The following is a 14127-nucleotide window of genomic DNA, read 5'->3' as shown; positions in this document are numbered from 1 at the left end:
GGGTGCCTCCCCTTGATGGAAATGGGGGGTATGTTCCTTTAAAAATCCCTCCTCAAGTGATGGCCAATAGGGTATCCAGGTCAGCAAGAAGATCCACAGACAGCAACCAAAAGGAATACTTTAAAGGCAATTTATTCACTTGAAAAAGGTATAAATAAAATTTCATAAAAACAAAATTAGAAAGAGATGCTGGTCCTACGCGTTTCGTCCTTATACAAAAAGGACTTCCTCAGGGACCTCTTTCAGCAAATAACATTCAACAGGTACATAAAATCAAACAGCATCCTACACCGCACGACCTGTGTGGTATACCTTCTTCAGTGTCCATGCGGCAGCCAATATATTGGCCGTACAAAGAGATGTCTGAAAGTGAGACTTTTAGAACATATAAATAATATAAAGAAAAAATTGGATACCCATTCAGTTCCCCTCCATTGTAACAGCTGTCCATCTTTTTGTTTGAAGGGATTGCGTTGTATAGGGATAGAACAAATCCAACCCCATTGGAGAGGGGGTAACAAAGAGAAAAGATTGGCACAAAGAGAATCGTATTGGATTCATAGACTACGCACCCTCACCCCTATGGGTTTGAATGTGGATATGGATATTGTTTGTTTCTTGAATTAATTGAATGTTCATGTCTCCAAATAAATACACAATATAATATAATATAATTTAAACATTTAATAAAAACACAGTAACACTGGTTGAGTAGTTAAAGTGTATAATATTTATGTCACTTTATTTAGGATTGAACAAATATTGAGCGTTCAATCACTTATGCCACTTTACACAATATGGATATGTAATTGAATATATAAATAAATATTCATGTCACTTCATACAAAATGGATTTGCAATTGAGATATGGCCATTTATGTCACTTTGATGGTTGTTATGTTAAAAAATATTGCTGCTAATATATGAATTTATTATTATTATTTTTTATTATTATTATTATTAATAATTAATTATCACTCTTTGCAAAATTATAATAGATATTATGAATGATAGACTTGGATAGGAAGTTTTCTCATTCATTTCAATAATGCTTTAAACTGGTTATTATTATTTTTAGAGGACATATTATTTTTATTAGGATATTCTATCTGATTACAGAATGATTTCTAACAGTTTTCTATCTTTAGTGGCTTGCATACAAACATCAGGTATGAGAAAAGTGCTTCTCTAGACCGCTATTATGCTGTGGAACGCACAGCCATGTTTTTCTTCCCGAGCGTGGAACGCACGGCGATCATGTGATGAATAACTAAACACGTGACGCAAGCGTGGCGTATGACGAATGCGGAAGCGGCTGGTGCTTTGAATGGACCCGGCTTTTTTTCATTGCGGCAAAGCGGTTACACCTGAGGGGAAAACTCAGACGAATTGGAACTGCAAGATTAGAAGACACCCACTATTCCACCAATGACTTGAAGGGATTAGCCCTATATAAGATCTTTTGAATGTTAGCGTTTTAGGATGCTGTTTGATTTTATGTACCTGTTGAATGTTATTTGCTGAAAGAGGTCCCTGAGGAAGTCCTTTTTGTATAAGGACGAAACGCGTAGGACCAGCATCTCTTTCTAAGTTTGTTTTTATGAAATTTTATTTATACCTTTTTCAAGTGAATAAATTGCCTTTAAAGTATTCCTTTTGGTTGCTGTCTGTGGATCTTCTTGCTGACCTGGATACCCTATTGGCCATCACTTGAGGAGGGATTTTTAAAGGAACATACCCCCCATTTCCATCAAGGGGAGGCACCCATAATACGCTTTACTTTTCCAGAATATGTGAGTGCATTCTGATCATTGGAAGCTTTATTACAGTTTTTTAGCAATATTTGCACTGTTGTGTTTTGTCCTCTATTATAGGTACACTAGCAGAATCCCTAAAACTTCCTATCAATTATACAATGATGTTGTATCGATCAGGTAGTGTAAAGGTTACGCCCGCTTCACAGTGACAGACCAAACTGCCCGTTTAACGCACCACAAACAACTGCAAACAGTCCATTTGCACAACCGCAAACTCCCCATTTGCAAGGTTGGATACCAAGCTAGCCATGTCCCGTTCCTTGTCCTCACTGATGTCATTGAAGGTCTCTTCCTCCACCCAGCCACATACAACACCAAGGGTCCCCGAAAGGTGACAACAAGCCCCCTGGGACGCCTGCTGTGTTTGGTCTTCCACCTCCTCAAAGCCACCTTCCTCCTCTGACTCCTCTTCTTCAGACTCCTCTCTCTGCATTGCCTCTCTCTGCGTTATTATAAGGTGTGTTAAGTAGTACTATTCCTATCAGTTTAATCCCTGTTACGTCCCCTATGTTTTGTCCTCTATTATAGGTACACTAGCAGAATCCCAAAAACTTCATATCAATTATACAATGATGTTGTATCGATCAGGTAGTGTAAAGGTTACGCCCGCTTCACAGTGACAGACCAAACTCCCCGTACACTAGCAGAATCCCAAAAACTTCCTATCAATTATACAGTCTTGTTATATGGTTATCAGCTGGGAGATAACCTTGGGAAGCCGTGTACCCATCAGTTAATTTTTTTCTTGTGTTTTATTACTTTTTCACGGGTGTCCGTGTGTTTGTTATTCGATACAACATCATACCTGATGTTTTAAAGCATGTTATTCCAAAAATTTAGGAATGTTAGGTGATTTATGCCCTTTATGGATTAAAACCAGACTCTGCATCAACTATGTAATTTTCCATGGGAGTTTTGCCCTGGATCCCCCTCCGGTATGCCACAGTCCAGGTGTGAGTCCCCTTGAAACAACTTTTCCATCACTATTGTGGCCAGAAAGAGTCCCTGTGGGTTTTAAAATTCGCCTGCCCATTGAAGTCTATGGCGGTTCGCCCGTTAGCGGACATTTGCGGAAGTTCGCGTTCGCCGTTAGCAAACGGAAAATTTTATGTTCGCGACATCACTACTCCCCTGAGTATAATCACTAGCTCTTCGAATAGCTATTCCTGCTACACTCTCTGGAGTAGGAGAGGTCTACCCACTGGAAGCTGGATCCTGGTCTTGGGCCCAGGGTGGGTGGAGGACAGCGAGACCCCAACCAAGCTGCGGTGGTTCGTGGAGTCTACAGTGCTTATGGTGTCTGGTGGAGTGCTTGGAGCCCTCGATGAGCACTAGGAGCAACAATTGATGGAGGCACCTGGTCGGGGCGCCAGGCGGTCCGTCACACTGATATACTAATTTTATGGCATTTTTAATTTATGTTATTAAAAACATGCATGGTTTACTAAAAAGCCACTTGAAAACATTACCAATCAAAATTAAATAGAACAGGTTTGAACTTTGTACATCACTGGTAATTCCATGAAATGTGTGGCAAGCTCACCAATCAACATTAAACTACATGGGATGCTGTCAATAGGCCTTACTTGCTAAAGTGTGGCGAAAATAGCAGAGTTATAAAGAGTTATAGTTGGATAATTTTATATTTTTTTCAACTTGACAATTTTGATCTAATAGTTCTAATTTTTCTCAATTTCTGGTTTAGTGAATTCAAATTACATACCAGCAGTAATAAATACATACATTTGATACATATAAATATATTTATTTATAATGATGGAGTGTTGGGGAGTCTCCTTTGCCCCTTCCCCAAATGGAAATCAACGTACATTCTAGCTTCGGTAGATGTGGTGTCATTATACACCAATATTCCCTATATGAAGGGTTTATCAGCAATCCGAGATATTTTGATACAAAGCCATAATTTCCATATCAATCAAGTTGATCTATTACTTGAATGTATTCAATTTGTTCTTACAAAAAAAGTTTTTTGGTTTGACCAGAGACACTTTTGCAGCTTTGTGGTTTCGCCATGGGGACGAGATTTGCTCCAAGCTTCGTCAACCTTTATGTGTCCCATTGGGAAGCACTCTTGTCCTATGGCGGCGCTACATTGATGATGTGTTGATTTTTTGGGAGGGTGACCAAGACAGCCTGAACAAATTTATAAAATATATCAATAATAATGAATATAATTTGCAATTCACTTTAGTTTGTCATTTTAAAAAGATTAATTTTCTGGATCTCACCATCTATGTGGAGGGTGATGACTTGAAATGAAAACCTTTTTTAATGAAACAGATTGCAATGCAGCCATAGAAAGAACCATTGCCCATCAACCCGCCTGGTTAGGGAATATCCCCAAGGGACAACTAACAAGCTTAAGGCGCAATTGGCCCGGTTTAGAATGTTTTTAAAAAACAATCCAGTATTATTTTTTTTTTGAATTTGACAATTTTTATTTTTATTTTGTAGTCAAGGGTAAGGGATACAGAAGGCAAGAAGGGAAGGGTTTAGCTTATATTCATGCACAGTACGTCAATAATATCATGCTTATGGGTAGGAGGGTACAGAAGGCAAGAGGGAGACAAGGGGATTATGCCCATATCCATATTCAACATTTCCCATTGAGAGGAGTTCCTGCCCAGGTGTATACCATTTTAAAGTAAACCGTCTTGTGCTTCTGTGTGTTGTGACTTCTTTTGTGGGTCGGGTTATTGTGGATAGTGGGTATAGGGCAGTCCTCATTGTTGGTGGTGGACATATTGGGGTTCATAGGGTCGGGTTATGAGGGGGGTGGGTGTATGAAGCGTGTGGGGTCGGTGGTTGTGTGAATGCAGAATTTGTTGTGTCATCATCATGTACGGTCTCAGTGTAGGTGCTAAGTATATGCGGTGCATGTGTGTGGTGTGTGTGTGTGTGTGTATGTGTGTGTATGTGAGCCAGCATGTGCGTTTCTAGGTTGCCTCCATTCGCGGAGACTTATCATTTTGCGGAGGGTTCGTTATCAGCGTTTCAGTGTGGTTTCGGTGGCTTGTTTCGGTCCCAAAGATTCCATGCTTCAATCCAGTAGGGATACGTCCTGCTGGATTTCCGTGCCATCATTTCATACTTCTTGGATGTTTCTATAGCTGTGATGCATTGAGTGATCGTTGGGGCTTTAGGTTGTTTCCAGTTTTTGCTAATGGTGGCAAGGGCCGCTATACAGATGTGGTATAATAGATATTTAGTGTGTATATGCTGTGTTGGAGGTAGTAGTAAGAGCAGGAGTGTTTCTGGTGTGGGGGAGATACGTAGTCTGGTGCAGCTCAATATCAGTTCTATGACTTGTGTCCAGTATTGTAACAGTGACGGGCATTGCCACCATATGTGCAGTAAGGTACCTCGGTCTTTTTGACATCGCCAGCATGTATCTGTTGCTTTCGGGTAGCTGTGTTTGAGTGTTGTTGGGACTAGGTACCATCTATATAGTATTTTGCGTGAGAGTTCTATGTGTGTTGTGCAGAGGGTGAGTTTTTTATTGGCTTGAAATATAGTTCGCCATTGATCTTGTGTGAGTTTTTGGCCAATGTCCTTTTCCCATGCTCTCTGGAAGGAGGTCGTTGTTGTCATAGTTTCGGAGTTTGCAGAGGCATAGATCTGCGAGATGAGTTTCGTTGCCGGTTTAGCTTTGGTGCATATTTGTATTAATTTAGCCCACTGTGGGTCCGGTTTGGTTGTAGTCTGTTGTGGTCTGTTGAGATTAATCCATGATTGCAGTTGGATATAGGAGAAGGTTGCTGTGTTGGTGAGCTTGTATTCGTCACATAGAACCGAGAAGGGTTTGAGGTGGTTTCCTTGTAGTATTTGTGATAGTGTATGTACGCCATGTCTCTGCCAGAGTTTGTGATTAAAATCCGGAATAAGTTGGCGTATTGTTTCAATCGGGGTTGCTGATGAAAAGGGTATTGTTATTCCTTGTGTTCGGCGGTAGTCATCCCACATTGAGAGAGTTAGCGTGGTGGTAGGTAACAGTTCTGATGGTTTGGGTCTGTGGCTGTTCGGTGTCCATGCTAACGCTGGGAGGGAGATCCCCTTGGCATGGTGTTTCTCCAGTTCTTCCCAAGTCAAAGGGTTTTGTCGATGTGATGCTGCAATGATTGGAGTTATGTTGGCTGCTCTGTAGTATTTCTCTATGTCCGGTAGGCCCATTCCTCCCTGATCATGGGGCTTGTACAACGTGGTCTTAGCCACTCTTGGCTTCTTGTAGTCCCATATGAACCTGTTTATACTACGTTGCAGGTCCGTCAAGTAGGCTTTGGTGAGCTTGAGTGGGAGTGAGCGGAATAAGTATTGTATTTTTGGCATGATCACCATTTTTACCGAGGCTATCCTGCCGGTCCATGATACATATTTCCCCTTCCAACTGTGTAGCAGGGCTTTAATTTCTTTGTGTAGTTTTGTATAGTTCGCTTTGAATAGTTTGTTGGTTGATGGGGTAAAGTAGATTCCAAGGAATTTAATATGGTCATGTCTCCAATCGTATTTAAAGTTCTCTTGGAGAGCTGTCAGGGCTTGTTTTGGGATATTAATGCCTAGAGCTAGGGTCTTGGTGACATTTAGCTTGTAGTAGGAGCATGCACTGAAGCGGGATAAGATGTCGTGAAAATTGGGTAAAGATATATGCGGCTGCTCCATCGTGAGCAGGATATCATCCGCAAAGAGTGACAATTTGTATTCTTGACCTTTGGATTTTATCCCATGTATATTCGGGTTGCTTCTTATTAGTTGTGTAAGGGGTTCAAGTGCCAATATGTACAGTAGTGGGGAGAGTGGGCAACCCTGTCTAGAGCCGTTGGAGATAGTGAACGGTTTTGAGGCAAAGCCACCATTGACCACCTTAGCCGTTGGTATAGAGTATAGCGCTTGAATGGTGGATAGGAACTGTGGTGGGAATTCGAATTTTTGAAGTACCGCTTTCAGGAAGGGCCAATGGAGTCTATCAAAGGCTTTCTCGGCATCTAGGGACAATAGGACACTGGGGTTCTTGCTTTCTTGTATCGCATAGAGTAAATCTAGGGTTTTCCTAGTGCCGTCTGTTCCCTGTCTGCCCCCGACAAACCCCACCTGGTCCTCCTGAATTAGGGAGGGTATAATTCGTGCTAGCCTGTTGGAGAAGATTTTTGCTATGATTTTAATGTCTGTGTTTAGTAGGGAAATAGGGCGTAGGTTTTGGCTTCTGTTCGGGGGTTTCCCTGGTTTGGGAAGGGTGGCGACATGGGCCATCAGCATCTCTTGTGGTAGTTGTCCTATTTGTATGGCGTGGTGGTATACCTTTTGCAGGTAGGGTGCTAAGATTGGTGCGAATGTTTTGTAGTAAACATTGGTCATTCCATCTGGGCCCGGGGATTTCCCTGGTGGGAGTGAGGCGATAGTGTCTGTGATTTCTTGTATAGTGATCTGGTGTTGTAAGTCATCCCTTTGGGTGGTGGAGAGTGTCGGGAGTTCTACCGTTTTGAGGAAGTCATCTATTTCCTTAGGAGTCGGTTGGTGTAGGTTGGGGTCTAGTTTGAGGTTGTAAAGGGAGTGGTAGTAATCTGCCATACAGTCGTTAATGTCTTGTGGGTTATGTATTTTGTCACCTGCAGCTGTGATTAGATGTGGTATTTTAGAATTAGTCTGTTGTTTCTTAAGTAGGTTGGCTAAAAGCTTTCCTGCTCTGTTGCCTTGGGTGTACGTTCTCATTTTTAGTTCTGCTAGGGTGTGTGACGTTTTTTGGAATGTCAATGTGTTAATTTGATTGGTAATGTCTGCTATGTCTTTTGCTTGAGCCTCCGTAGGGTTCAGCATGTGTGCAGAAGTAGTGTCTCTCAGTTTTCTTAAGAGTTCCAAGTGTTCCTTTTCACGTTTACGTTTTAGGTATGATGCTCGACTAATGAGGTGGCCCCTTATGACTGATTTGTGGGCCTGCCAGATTGAGAATATTGAGGCCTCCAAATTGTCATTGGTCTCGAAGAAGTTTTCCAATTCCGACGCCATTGATGCCGTGAAGTCTTTGTCAAGGAGAAGGGATTCGTTGAGGCGCCATGGTGGTTTTCCCCGGTGTAGGAAATTGGTGTTTAGTGTCATTGTCAGTGGTGCATGATCGGACCACACTATGTTACCTATAGAACAATCTTCTATACGGGGTAGCATATTGCCAGAGGTTAGTATATGATCTATTCTTGAGTACGTCTTGTGCACTTGTGAGAAGAATGTGTAATTTCTGTCTGAGGGGTGTTTCGTTCTCCAGACGTCGTACAGACTGTTTTCGTGGATGAGTTTTGCAAATGCCCTATTGTTCGGGCCTGATTTAAGGTGTTTGTCCGAGGTGCTTGGGGTTGTCGAGTCTAAGCGGGTATCCATCGTATGGTTGTAGTCCCCACATAGGATTTTGGGGTCGTTTGTGTCATTTGGTAGTTTATTGAGGACTTTGTGAAGAAAGTTGCGTTGGTGGTCATTGGGGCTATATAAACATGCTAGGACGTATGGGTGGTTATTGATTCTACAGTGTAAGATAAGGTATCTTCCTTGAGTGTCCTTTTTGATTCGTAGAGTTTCTACAGTTAGAGAGTTGTGGAACAGTATAGAGACCCCTCTGGATTTAGAGGTATGAGTTGCATGGTATTGTGTAGGGTATTCTCTGCGGGCGAAGTTAGGGACCCTGTTTGTTACGAAGTGCGTTTCTTGGACGCAAACCACATCTGCTTTGATTCTCTTTATATCTTCAAGTAGCATACGCCGTTTATGTGGCGTGTTAAGGCCTTTGGTGTTATGTGAGTAAATGATCATGTTCGATGGTGCTGTTGTGGCGTGTAAGTGATTTGTCTGTGTGTTCAGTAATGTTGACTGGCTCCTTCAGGTGACTGTGGTGGAGAGGGGGTATAGGTAGTGGCGTGGGCGGGTTGGGGAGTTGTAGTAACCTGGGTACTATGTACTGAGACCGTATGGTCTGGCACGCTAGTCGCGCCGTGGGGTTGTGGAGCTAGAGCTTCCAAATACGTGGCTATCGGGCTCCAAGTTGTGTTTTGATGCAGAGCTGAAACCATATGTAATAAGTGGTGAAATAACGAAAATGTAAAGTAACCTGATAATGTAACATAACAATATTAGCTTATAACAGTAAATAACTTTGCGAAGAGGCAAGTAATCGGTATTATGACTTTCAACTTTATAGGTTAATCGATTGTTGCATGTCCTATTCCTTTTGATGTATTAGTTATACCTAGCTTCCTCAATCATAGTGAAAGTCTGCTGACCTGCGGGCGTCCCCTGTCATCATAGGGTGCAGAGGTCTTAAGGGGTTTTGGTCTTCCCTAGCTCAGGGGTTTAGCATTGTACTTGGGGATAGAGTTGTGCCTATCCGTGGGATAGAGTGAGCGGTACCTGGGTATACCCCGCATGGGATCTGTTGCTGAGCCCCTGACTCTTGCTAACATTATTAATAAGCCGGGTGCCTTAGTACTGATAGGGTGTGTTGCACAGTAAACAGATATCCGATACATGTCTGTCCCTGATTTCAGGCCTGGCTTTGCTCTTGTTACATACCTCCACTATCCTACGTATGATGGTATTTTGCATTATTATTACCTCGAGTCTACAGAGAATGCTAGGGTTGACAGTACAGTTTATCGCAGGTATGTTGTGTGGCTGGCCCCCCTGCGGCATTATTCCCAACGTAGGAGAATCTGATGGTTTGCAGATGTACGCAGGGGCGCTAGGGAGGCGGTAATTATACATTGATAAGGAGAACATGCAGTATATGTGGCATATAGACAGTATGCATATACAGTTAAATAGCAACCTATTTGCAAAGGAACATATGTGGTTAGTCAATGATACTTGCGGTAAGCGCCATTAGCGCTCCTAGGGAGTTAAGTCAGTTCATGCTCGTTGGTCGGTATGATCTGCGGTCGGTTGGAGGATCCTCTTCAGGGGGCTCCCCTAGTAGGCCCCACTTGTCCAGGAATTGCTGACCTTCCTCTGGGGATGTTATGACAAACGTTTTCCCTTGCCTCGATAGAATCAGCTTCGTGGGAAAGCCCCACCTGTAGCGTATGCCTTTGTTACGGAGTGTAGTGGTAATCTGGGTGTAGTCCTTTCTCCGGCGTAGAGTAGCTGATGAAATGTCCGCCATGAGGCGCACCGATGGGAAGTCCTCGTGCGGGGCATCCCTACTACGGTATGAGCGAAGGACCAGTTCCTTGATGTGGTAATAGTGAGCTCTTAGGAGGACGTCGCGTGGGATTGAGTCAGGTAGGTTTTTAGGCTTCGCCACCCTGTGGATCCTGTCTATCAAGAGCATGTCCGCAGGTATGTCCGGGGCATAGGCCTTCATGAGGCCTCGTGCATGTGCTTGCAAGTCGTCTGGGAGGACTGATTCGGGTACCCCTCGGAGTCGTAGGTTGTTTCTTCGAGCTCTATCTTCGTGGTCCGCCATGCGCATTTCTATGGCTTCCACTTTGCAGCTTAGCGCCTGTAGGTGCTGCGATGTTGCGGATTGTGTGGAGGCTAGCTCCTGACATTTTGTTTCAACTGCTGAGGTTCTGGTCGTGAGGTCCCTCACCTCCCTCTTTATCTGGTCCGCCGTTGTTTGCCATGTGGAAATCAGTCTCGTTGCCATCACTTCCATTGCTTGCTCGAACTTGCTTTGGGTTAGATAGTCCATAGGCTTGGTGGTCTCCGGCCCTGTCGGCGCCGGGCTGGGAGTAGCCTCCTCCGCGCCCTCGTGTTCCGCCGTCCGCATGCTCTCTGCTGTATAGGAGGTTTTGTGGCCGAAAAAGTTTAATTTTTCTGCTTTGAGTGCAGCTTTCCTCGCTTTAGATGAGGCCATCAGGTTTTTCTTCAAAATATAGGTTTCAGCTCAATGATTATCGCGATTTAGTGGAGCCCTCGTGCCGGAGCAGAGATTCAAGCGTCCATCTTGCTCGGCGGTTAGCCACGCCCCCTAATCCAGTATTATTTTAAAAAGATATAGTGATAAAGGATATGGCATATAGGAGATACAAAAAGTCGAACTGTCTTTAATACAAACTAAACAAAGGGACCTTTTAAGAAAGGCTAAATCAAATTCAAGTAGGGACACAACAAAATACGAGTTTGCGTTCAAACACTGTGTAGGTTGCCCATTTTTCACATGGTAGTTTTTTTGGCGCAGAGCAAGTGAGGCTCTTTTTGAGTTTAGGAGGAATATGCAATTCGACTTTAATCAAGTTGACCTCCCCCAAAAAGAGGAAGGAATATGTTCTAGAGATGATGATATAGAAATCACTTTTAAGAATCTTGAAAAAAAGCTCTCAAAAGAAATTAAATATAAATGGGAGATTGCTACATTAGAACAATATCTCAGAGAAAATATTACCCCTAGAGGATTACGTTTTTTTTAAATCTCCAACTTTTGAAAATGAGGAGAAAAACAAAAAGTATGTTGATATTTGGAATAATGCTCTAGAAAGATTCTCCACAGAACTTATGAGTATCGTTATAGCCTGTAGAAAAGAAGCCCTAGTTGATTTAGATAAAGAGGTTAAAGACCTCCAAAAAGTCCTGGAACCAACAGTGGGTACCAAGGACTATGAGGAATTGAGTAACATAACCAAAGATAAACTAGAGAAACTGGAGGAACAGGTGAAAACTGTAAAATTCAAGAAATTTAAAAGGGATTTTAATGATTATAAATATAATCAAGTAAGGAGTTTTGCTAACAACAATCAGAATAAAAGAAATGAAGGGAAAAAATTGCCATTTTAGAGGGAATGATACCTACTTTTACACTCATAAGAATAGAGAGAGACTTAATAGTGACAATAGGAAAAATCCTACAAAATTGAAAACTCCAGAGAGGGAGAGATTTACCAGTTGGACTAGAGTGAAATCAAGGTCACAACCTAAACGGAATAGGACAACATATAACTCTAGTCCTGTACGTTTGTATAGAAATAAAGATATTGAACTAAAAAATCGATTTGAGGTGTTATCTAGAGATAATATTAGTTCTAGACGGGAAGATTTTTTAGAGAGACAGAGAGGGAACATGATTCCCTCTCCCTTAAAAAGAAGGAGATTCAGAGATACAGAGTATGCAGAGGAGGAACTAAACTACAGCACAGGAAAAAGAGGAAGGATGTTAAATTGGAGGGAATAAATAATTTATCTAAACACCAATTAACAAAAGTAGAAGGAATGTGCTAAATAGGGGCTTAAAATTTGCACCCACTAGAAAGTTGAATTCCTTTAATGCGTATATAGATATTCTCAAATATTCTAGACCTTTAACACTCAAAAGATTCTTCGAGATCCATAAGTGCCAAGAAAAGAAGAATAATGGAACACATTCTGATTTAAAGGGCAGGTCAAATTTTTACCCTAGAGCATACAGATCAAGCGCTATAGATATTTTTGAAAAAGTGATGGTTGAGGATTTTAAAATCCTAGAACATAATACCAGTAAATGCAATAACAATTTGAGTAGTATAGAATGGAAGGCTTTACAAGACTTAAGGAAGAATAGAGAAATTGTAATAAAGCCGGCTGACAAGGGGGGAAGTATAGTCATACAGAATTCGGAAGACTGCCTAGCAGAATGTTTTAAAAAATTAAGGGATGAAAAAATGTATAGTGAACTAAGTACGGATCCCACGGAATAGATTCAAATTTCTCTTATATCACTTTTGGACAAGGGTAGAGAAAGTGGGGTTCTTAATGATAATGAATATAAATTCCTATTACAAGAATATCCTAGAATACCCACTTTCTATACCCTTCCCAATGTTCACAAAAATGCAAAAAAAAAACAGGCAGACCAATTGTCTCGGGGATTGGGTCTGTATCGGCCAATCTCTCAAAATACGTGGACATGTGGTTACAAGGCCTGGTGAAAGTAATACCCTCATATGTAAAAGATACTACTGACGTTATTAATAAGATAAAAAATGTCAAGTGGGAGGATTAATATATCCTAGTGACCAGTGATGTTTCTTCTTTGTATACATACATCAATCCCTCACTCTCTAGGATGTAAAGTGATAAATGATACCCTGATAGAATCAAATAATTTTTCGGAAGAACATATTAACTTTTTAGTAGATAGTATCAAATGGATTTTAAATAATAATATTTTGTTTTTAATTCAAAATTTTATCTACAACGTCAGGGCACAGCCATAGGGATGAGGTTTGCCCCCAGTTATGCCAATTTATATATGGCGGGCTGGGAAACTACGTATATATATATGACAGCCAGGCATGGGGGACAAACCTGGTCTCCTACTGTAGATATATTGATGACTTGTTTTTGATATGGAAAGGATCAGAAATACTTTTAAAATAATTTTTAGAGTCTTTAAATATTAATGAATGGGGAATAAGTCTTTTAAGTGATTTTAGCACTTCTAATATACATTTTCTAGATTTAAATATTTATGTGGAAAATGATATTTTAAAAACAAAGAATTTTTTTTAAAAAAAGTAGATGTCAATAGTTATGTTATGTACAACAGTGGCCACTACACAGCTTGGCTTAATAACATCCCAAAAGGTCAATTCAGAAGGGTCAGAAGAAATTGCACAGAGGTGGATGTTTATAAAAATCAGGCGAATATCTCTAAAGAAAAATTTAGAGATAAAAAATACCCCGTTAAACTTATAGAGGAAGCCTTTGAAGATGCTTTAAAATATAACCAGGAAGATTTAATTGTGAACAGAGAGAAAAATGTTGACTTAAAACAAAATAAAGTCCCCTTGGTATTTGACTGTAATAAGATCAAATCAATTGCTAAGAAGCAGTGGCATATTTTAAAAAAAGATAATGAATTGTGTTACTTCCAGACACACCTTTCATTACTTTTAGAGGAGCGCCGAATTTTAAAAAGATGTTGAGTTTGAATCACCCCAGAAAAGAGTTAAAAAAACAAAACTTTTTTAAATGAGAAGAAAGGTTTTTATTCATGTGGCTTATGTATGGGTTGTACATGTAGTAAAAATAAAACCCTAAAGGGTGTAAGTAAATTTAGGATGAAATACACAAATGAGGATTTTATTATAAATGATTTTATTACCTGTTTTAGCAAGAATGTTATTTATCTTTTAATTTGTCCAAGTGGCCTGCAGTATGTGGGTCGGACAATCCGTCCCTTACACAAGAGGATCTACGAACATGTAAACAATATTCGTAAGGGCTATGACAATCACAGTGTTTCTGCCCATTTTAAAAAATGCCACAATCAAAATCCAGAAGGTCTCACTTTTCTGGGGATTAAAATAGTAAATACATTTTGGCGGGGAGGTAACCACAT

The sequence above is a fragment of the Pelobates fuscus genome, chromosome 13 (assembly GCF_036172605.1).
Source record: "Pelobates fuscus isolate aPelFus1 chromosome 13, aPelFus1.pri, whole genome shotgun sequence".
In the NCBI taxonomy this organism is placed as follows: Eukaryota; Metazoa; Chordata; class Amphibia; order Anura; family Pelobatidae; genus Pelobates; species Pelobates fuscus.
The sequence above is the reverse complement of the archived record's forward strand: the minus strand, read 5'-3'. Positions refer to the sequence as shown.